Raw genomic sequence first — 1,147 nt, 5'->3', positions numbered from 1 at the left:
CACGTGGTACAAAGTGCAAGGACTGGCATAAGGATCCCCATCTGCAGGGGACTCGCTTCACAAGTGATTCTCTCCCCCTTCCTGTCTTCTCCTCCTCTCTCCATTTCTCTCTGTCCTATCCCAACAACGACGACAACAATAACCACAACAATAAAACAAGGGCAACAAAAAGGGAATAAATAAATAATTTTTTAAAAAACTTTTTTTAAAAAAAGAAAAAGAAAGAGAGCACCTAATGATATACTGGGTTATTAAGGACAGGTTTTTAGGAGAGGACATCATCAATGAGATGTTTTTTGTAAATAATGAAAAAAGTGACAAAGAATGGAAGCGCTCATGAGGATAGTTTTGTATAGTGAAGCAGCTTGCTAAGTAGATAAGGAATACTTGAGTTTTGAGGGGATGGAGACACGCAAATGAAAGGTGAAAGGAGACTGTTGGGAGTGGGAGCATGAGAAATGTCATACTACCAAATATTCTTTTTTTTTTTTTTTTAACCATTATGCTATCTACCCTCTGCCCACTACCAAATATTCTAAGAAATTCTTTTTATTTTGTAGATTTTTAAAAATGCAGTAGAAGGGTGGGGATAGATAGCATAATGGTTATGCAAAGAGACTTTCATGCCTGAGGCCCCGAAATCCTAGGTTCAATCCCCTGCCACCTCCATAAACCAGAGCTGAGCTGTGCTCTGGTAAAAAAAGAAGAAAAGAGAAGATGCAGTAGAACATATGCTAGGGAAATGTTTCTTGGTGGCTGTGTATACAAATATTTAGGATGTTTTAGATTCAGTTTAACTTTGGTCAATTCTAATCAAGATACAGTGATGGGGTTAGGGCGTTTAATCAAGTCTTATAAAGACGCCATATTTCTATTTGAAAATAGATGACTAACAGGATACACCCACCTATAGAGTACAGAAATATTCTAGAGTTTGAAAAGACTGTTCTTCTTTTCATTTAGAATAATCACCTACCTACAAGCTTTTCTCTTTTCTATTACTCATCACTTGTTCAGGTGTGATTTGATCAGTAGGAAGAGTTCCCCACTTTGTTGTTAGAGATTGTTTTCTGTATTTATGATGATAACTCATTTGTATCTATCACACCTGCTAGGAGCCAAGCTTGAGTGTTAAGGTTGTGGACAG

This window comes from Erinaceus europaeus, unplaced genomic scaffold (genome assembly GCF_950295315.1).
Source record: "Erinaceus europaeus unplaced genomic scaffold, mEriEur2.1 scaffold_703, whole genome shotgun sequence".
NCBI lineage: Eukaryota > Metazoa > Chordata > Mammalia > Eulipotyphla > Erinaceidae > Erinaceus > Erinaceus europaeus.
The sequence above is the reverse complement of the archived record's forward strand: the minus strand, read 5'-3'. Positions refer to the sequence as shown.